The following is a 6,488-nucleotide window of genomic DNA, read 5'->3' as shown; positions in this document are numbered from 1 at the left end:
CTGGGTGGGTGGGCTTGCTGGCCATGGCAGTTGCATTGCTCTGCCCAAGTCTGCTGGGCAGGGGTGTTAGCCTGTGTCTTGTTTTTCGGTGCTGGCTCCGTGAGTATCAGGAAGAATTGAGCAATGTCTGTGGCTTCACCTAAGTGCTCTCAGGCCCTTCAAGTGTCCCACAGAACAAAGGTGTGACTTGTGCCTCAGCCGTTGGAGGCCAATGGCGTGGAGGGGTGCCACCGAAACCTCTGCATTCACCTCCACTCCCATATGTGGCCACAGCGGACCTCCCACAACGGACAGCCACACACACACACTGGCCGGCTGATTTTGAGAGACCCATACTTCCCGCCAATAAGGGCGCCCAATCCTGTCTTGCCCGTGCCCCTCAGTCCACCCAGAGCAACGTGGAAGGGAGTGCCCTTGTCATGGTCCCCAGAGGGCAGGGTCATGACCTCATAGCAGTGGGTGCAGAGGTGGGTGGGAGCAGGTCCCAGTGGAGCCCAGGGGAGAACCTGCTCCCGGAACAGACCTTGTCACTCCTCCCGCAGCCCTCCCCCACCCCCCGCCCACGCTCAGAGGGCCACACTGCCTGTTCCCAGGGATGGGCCAGTGGCTGGCGGTCAATGCCCTCCTGCTATCAGGGTTGCCAGCTCCTCTGTGGCACCCAGCCCCTCCTAGGCAGCTGGACGAACGGGTCTGCATCTGCAACGCCCCCTCTCTTTGGAGCAGTGACTCACAAGGGCAGGGAGAGTGGGTGGGGGCAGGTGCCCCTGTGTCCCATGAATACCCTGATTCTTCTGAGAGACCCAGCCCTGGGAGCCCCTGGGGGGACTGTCCTGGGAGACTCTGGCTCCTCAGGTCCCTGAGCTGAGGGGCAGGGAGCATGGGACTCGGCCCGACAAGAGGCAAAAACGGAGGCCTCACCTTTCAGCTCTGGAGGGACCCCAAGCCCAGAGGCAGGAGCTGTGGGTGTGGAGCCCCATTCTGTGAGTGACCTGGGGCTGTCCCCTGTCCATCGCCTCTTCACTGCTAGTGGGGAGCATGGCTCTGGAGACAGGAAGACCGGCCCCCCGGCTGCGACGCGAGCCCTCGGCCTCCACTCAGCCTCTCTACGCCTCAGTGTCTTGTCTGTAAAATGGGCTTGTGACATGGAATCTTTCATGAGGAGGGGAGCCAGTGGCAGGTGCCCACAGTGCAACCCACCCCCCTCTCTGGTGGCTGCAGCACAGGAAGCAAGGTGCCTTGCCTCGTCTGGCCCCGGGCTGAGGGGAGGACCTGCAGAGGGTGGGAGGAGCTGGGGACCCCGTTAGAGCACTGGGTGGGGGGGATGGGTGGAGGTCTGCGGCTGGCCCTGGAGCTCCGGTGGGACACACCCCGCAGGGGCCCCCCAGCATGGCAGGGTGGGCGTTCGCTAACAGCTCCTGCTGGGTTGGCTGAGCTGAGGGTGCTCAGATGGAGTTGGGGCTGCAGAGCTGGAGGCTGGGCGGCAGGTGCAGGGGAATTGGGAGGAGGCTTGAGTGTGGAGATGTGGGGGGCGGGGGCTGTTAGGAAGCAGCCCCCCTCCCTGGCCGGGCCCATCACTCACCGGCCTGCACTGACTTCCTGGGGGTCCTGGAGGAGGCTCAGGCCCTGGGCAGGGCAGGGAGGCTCCCGGGGCTCCGTGGGGCCACCCGCTCCTTCATGTTGGCTGGGTCCTGGGCGTCTCCCCTCAGGAGAGCTCTCAGCAGCACCTGGTGCTCGTTAGGGAGTGGGCTCTGCACCCCTAGCCCCAGAATCTTGTCCGTGGGAATCGGGGCGCCTGCCCGTCCCCCGCCAGGGATGAGGTATTTGCGTGGTGGTCCCTGTAGGCCGGTCACACGCTGTGGGCACTGGGGGTGCTTTGGTGGACAGACCAGATGCAAAGCCCTGCCCTCCGGGACAACGGACTTGGGGAGAGAGCGTGGGCGGTGTAAGTGACAGACGCAGTAAGGAGGCGACGGTCGAAGGACAGGGGCATGGAGTGCTGGCGGGGGCGCCTCGGAACTCACAGAGGAGGTGAGGACAATGGCGCAGGGAGGAAGAGAGCCTCCTGACCATCAAGGGCAAGCGTTTAGGCAAAGGGACAAGTAGCGAGTTGTAAGTCCCTGAAGTGTGTGTGTGTGGGGGGAGGGGCGACAGGGACCTTAGGGCCTTGCCGGGAGCAGCCCGTGTGGTCCAGCTGCGATGGGGCTGGGTAGGGAGTGGCGCTGGGCCACCCCCAGGTGGCTGGGAAGGGAGGGGTGGTGACAAAGGCACACTTGATGCCCTGGAAGGACCAGCCAAGAGGAAACCGAGCTGTGCAGGTGAGGGTGGCAGCTCATGACACATGGCGCGGTGTTCCCAGGGAGACGCCTGCAGCGGGGGAAGACCCTCAGAGAGAGGGGGCAGCACAGAGCAGAGGAGGCCAACGAGGTGACTGCAGGGTCTCTGGGCCCCTGGCACAGGGCAGGGACCCCAGGCTGGCTCCGCCACAGGGCAGCTCGGAAGGCCACTCCTCCGTCAGGCTCTGTACTGAGTGCCGCTGGGGCCTAGGCCCTGCTGACCTCTGAGCTCGTGACGCGAGGCCCTTGCTGTGGTCACCAGGCTCAGCCGGCAGCTTCCTCCCCGGTCTGGAGTGGCTCCTGCTGTCTGTGTGTCAGGGTGGTCATGTGAGGCTGGCCTTGGCCTCTGCCCCCTGCATGCCACCTGGGCAAGGAGCCCCTCGTCCTCCCCGCACACACAGGCCTGGGCCTCTCAGGGGACAGAGGCCCTCGGAGACCCCTTGATAGTGGCCACAGTCGTTGGTCCTGCTGCTCTGGCCTGCCCCCCTCCCCACCGGGCTCTCCAATGCAGGCTGCTGCGTCCCACCTGCCCTGCCATCGACCGCCCACCTCGGGCCCGTGCATCTCCCCATCAGGAGCTATTATTCAACATGCGGTTGGAGTGGGGAGCTGTGGACTGAGCAGCTGATTCCCAGGGCGGCACCAGCGGCCGGTGGGACTCTGCTCGGGACTTGAGCAGAGAACAAGGCGACTGGGGATGGGCGGGCCTGTCTGGAGGCCAAAGTGGGGTCAGGATGGAGTCCAGCAGCAGAGCTGGGAGGGGAGTGGTCCCAGGAGAGGGCCCCTTGACACGGTGCTGTTGGCTTCACCCCAAATCCTTCTCGCCTCCTGCCCTGTCTCATGCCTCCGACCCCAGAGGAGACGGCATTGTCCCATGTCACAGGTGAGGATACCCAGACTGCCCTCTCAAAGGCACACACGGCGCCCCGTTCGGTCCTGCTTTTGCAGAAGCCCCATCAGGGTTACAGTCAGAACCCCCTGTGTTGTGTCCTCCGATGTGGCCTGGCAGAGTCCCTGGAGGGCAGAGGGCTCGTGCCCATGCTGAGCTCCCCCAGGGGCAGGATGGCCTCCTGGCTGGAGCTCCTCCCGCCCCCAAGGGCTCACATCTGTGCCAAGGAAGACCCTTCTCCCTGCTTCCAAGTCCTCAGCTGCAGAGACAGCGGCACATCATGGAGGCCTCAGCATCGTGCTGCTGACCCCACCCCCCAGGAGGGAAGAAACGGGGGGCCTGGAGCGGGGACAGCCAGGGCGGCTCTCAGGGCCTGCCTGGCAGCGAGCGGCGTCCGGGGCCCATGCCGGGCAAGAGAGCTTCGCCCCCGGTGCTCTGGGCTCTGTGCCCACACTGCTCGGTCCTTGCTGCCACTGATCGCTTTATCCTTGTGCTGGGTTGAAAAATGTCCCCCAAGAGATATCCATCCATGTCTGTGAGGGTCAATTTCATGTGTCAACCTGACAGGCCCCGGGGGCCCAGGCACTTGGTTGAATGTGATCCTGGGCATGTCTGTGAGGCTGTTTCTGGATGAGAGTAATGTCTGAACAGGTGAGCTGACTGGGGCAGACCGTCTGCCTCAGTGTGGGTGGGTGGGCCTCATCCAAACGGTTGACGGTCTAGATAGAACCAAAGGCTGACCATCCGAGGAAGAGGGAAGTGCTCTGGCCTGACTGCTGAGCGGGGACATCTGTCCTCTCCTGCCTGCAGACTGGAGCTGTGTCGTCTCTCTCCTGGACCTCCAGCCCACTGACTGCACATCTTAGGGCTTGTCAGCCCCTGTAGTCACGTGATCCAATTCCTCACAACATAGATAGACAGACAGACAGACAGTTAGATAGACAGATAGATAGATAGATACATAGATAGATAGATAATAAATGATAGGTAGGTAGACATATAGATAGTAGATGAGAGATAAATGAGATGATAGATATGATAGATGGATAGAGGATAGATAGTTACACAGACAGACAGACAGATGCCCTGTCGGTTCTGTCTCTCTGGAGAGTTCTAACCACCACACCATCCGAGTCCGCAGAGCCCGAACTTTGCAGATGTGATAAGTGAAGGCTCTCGAGAAGGGGAGGGGACCCTGGATTATTGGGGTAGACCCCAAATGAGAGGGCAGGAGGGTCAGAGTCAGAGCGAGAGGGAAGACGCCGCTGCCTGGGGAGCTGGGGTGGGGGGCCTTCTTCCAGAAGAAGCGGGGACAGGCTCTCTGGGCCTCCAGGAGGACCCCTGATTCCTGTGTGAGACCCACGCGAGTCCCAAGCGGTGAGGTGGCGAATTTGTGCTGCCGTAAGGCCTGCTGTTTTTGCTTCGGCTACAGCAGGAAACCGAAACTCTCCCTGTCAGGGTGACCGAGTGACCTGGTTGGCCTGGGGTTTTCCCTGTTTTGAAAGCAGAAGTCCTGCACCCAGAAATGTCTCCTCTCCAGGCCAGCAGGGCCCTGGTCACTTTCTTGCCCTCTCACCTGTTAATCCCTGATTTGCTGTCACCTGCCCAAGAAATGACAGCATTCACAGTGTGTTTACCACATCAGAGTGGAATGTCACCTGCAGAACGCTCAGGATAGGACATCCGCCTGTCCGCCTTGGAGAGAGACTGAACCTCTATCCCACTTCACAGGTGACAAGACAGAGGGACAGACAGGTCAAATGGCTGTTCAGTAGCAGAGTCGGGATTGTGACCCTGGGGTCTGGCTCCCACCACCGACCGCATGGCGTTCCTTTTGAACCGCTGGACTCTGTTTTCACCGTGCCTGCTCCGTAACATTCAAAAGGTTCTCACGCTCTTCCACCATTTTCTTTGATGTATAATTGCCACGCAATACATGGCAGGTTTGCAGTGCAGACTTTAACAGGTTTTGCTATACGGCTGCACCGGTGAACACACCTCCCAGGTCGAGGTGACAACCACAGCGTGTCCCCAATGCTCCCACATGACCTTTCATCGTCACTCCCTTTCCCGCCCCCACCTGCCCCCAGCCACCACCGTGAGCTCACCGTTTCCAGAATTTCCTGTGGCTGGAATCTGCCGGCACGTGCTCCTCGTCACCTGGCCTCCTGCCCTCGCACAGTTAGTTAGAGATACAGTCATGTTACCACCTGTATCGAAGTATTGTTTCTCTGTGACAAGGCACCGCGCACTTGTTGATTAAAACAACACAGATATATTGTTTGACAGTTCTGGGGGTCGGAATCAGAAACAGTGTCACAGGACCCGCCCCCACCTCCTGGGGTCCCTGAGGGAAACCCTGGTTCCTTGTCCTTCCTGGTTGCGAGAAGCCCCCACGTTCCGTGGCTCGTGACCCACTTCAAAGCCAGCAGTGGTGGCCAAGGCCTCCTCCCATCACCTCTATCTGACCTTCACGGGCCGTCACGTGTCCTTCTGATTCTCCCCCGGCCTCTGGCATCCACGTCTAAACACCCCCGTGACCCACCACCCGCTCGGATAATCTAGGATAATCTCGCCGTTGTGAGGCCGGCGGCCCAGTAGCCTGTATTCCCCCTGCCACCGCAGGTCCCCTCTGCACAGAAGGGCACACAGCCGCCGTCCCGGGACTGGGACGTGCACATCTCCGGGGGACCGTTCTCGGCCCTCCACAACTGACACCTCACTGACTCTTCCCCGCCCAGCCACGTTCCGTGCACGCGTGTGTCTCACCCCGTCTCCTCAGGAGTGGGTGGGCATTTCGGGGGTTCCAGCATTTGGCTCTTCCAGCTGCAGGAACATCCTTGAGCAAGGCCTGGGGGATCGCGGGGCGGCGTGGTAGAGGAGGGGGTGGTTTTGTAGACGCATCGATAGTGTTCGCAGAGAGCTCGCTCACTTTCCTCGCGCACCAGCAGCAAGGCTCTACGGCCTCACCACACTCCGTGTGGCCAGTGGTCCCCACTTCAGTGTTCTCATGGGTGCCTCGCAGTGTCGCCCTGTGGTTTTTATTTATTGATTGATTGATTATTAGTCTCGGGTGTACAAACAACATGGTGATTAGACATTTACACCCTCAGAAAATGACCACCCCACCCGGCCTCCCGCCCTTCTGACTCTGCACACGGCTGTTCCCAGGCCATCGACTGTGCTCCCTGGGCTGTCCTTCACATCCCGTGACTATGTTTCCATTACAGTTGACATTCACTATTATCTTATGTTAATTTCAGGTG

This window comes from Hipposideros armiger, unplaced genomic scaffold (genome assembly GCF_001890085.2).
Source record: "Hipposideros armiger isolate ML-2016 unplaced genomic scaffold, ASM189008v1 scaffold_494, whole genome shotgun sequence".
Lineage (NCBI taxonomy): Eukaryota > Metazoa > Chordata > Mammalia > Chiroptera > Hipposideridae > Hipposideros > Hipposideros armiger.
This window is presented reverse-complemented; position numbering follows the sequence as displayed.